Source organism: Pteropus alecto, unplaced genomic scaffold (assembly GCF_000325575.1).
Source record: "Pteropus alecto unplaced genomic scaffold, ASM32557v1 scaffold114, whole genome shotgun sequence".
Taxonomy (NCBI): domain Eukaryota; kingdom Metazoa; phylum Chordata; class Mammalia; order Chiroptera; family Pteropodidae; genus Pteropus; species Pteropus alecto.
This window is the reverse complement of record NW_006435793.1, coordinates 3,241,533-3,242,253: the sequence shown is the minus strand read 5'-3', so window position 1 is coordinate 3,242,253 and position 721 is coordinate 3,241,533. Positions and strand designations below refer to the sequence as shown.

Below are 721 nucleotides of genomic sequence, written 5' to 3'. Positions count from 1 at the left end.
TTCCGCACCACGTAGAGCATGTTGGTGTCTGTGTCATAGAAGGGAAACAGTACGCCTGAGGAGCCGTCCAGGTCCTCCTCTGTGAGAGGCACTGAGAGGTCGTCCTGCAAGGGAAGGGAGACCAGGAAGGCTTGTGGGTCACTCATGGCGGTCCTCAGTGGTGCTCTCTGAGCTAAGAATTCCTGCCACGGGGCTCTGGATGTGCATACGTGTGTGCACATGCATGTGCATGTGTGAGAGAACATGAAAGACTGTGTGTGTATGTGTGTGTGTGAGAGAGAGAGAGAGCACCTTTTATTTGCTAGCATTTGCCTTTCATGAATCACTTCTCACACACCTCATCTCACCCCAGCCCTCTACCTCCTGTTTGTTTGATTTTAATAGATGAAGAAGATCTGGGAAGCAATCTGTCCAGTCTTTGAAACTCCAGCCAAAGCGCTCCTTCAAATCAATACTGCTTTCCCTTCCCCTTGTCCCCATACCTACCCTCAGCTGCCTTGAACATGTAACTCCTCCTGCCCACACGCCTCAGTATTTCATTCCAAGCCCTTGCTTGTTTCGTCTCTTCTGCCCAGAAGGCCCTCTCCTTCCTCCCCACAAGTCCTGGTCCCAGATGCAGCCATGTTCTCCCCCCTACACGGCAGCCTCTCCTCCATCCTGATCCCTCTCCCTTCTTGAATGGCAAGATGCACCAAGTCTGCACTCATGCCATCAGGCTGCT

The 721-nt window shown here is 52.3% G+C and overlaps 1 protein-coding gene across 1 annotated transcript in view; it reads right to left on the bottom strand.

The window, feature by feature from the left end:
• The window catches only part of CORO2A (coronin 2A), a 35,076-nt gene that overhangs the window by 9,821 nt on the left and 24,534 nt on the right, over positions 1 to 721 (bottom strand). The gene's annotated exons all lie outside the window — the stretch shown is intronic.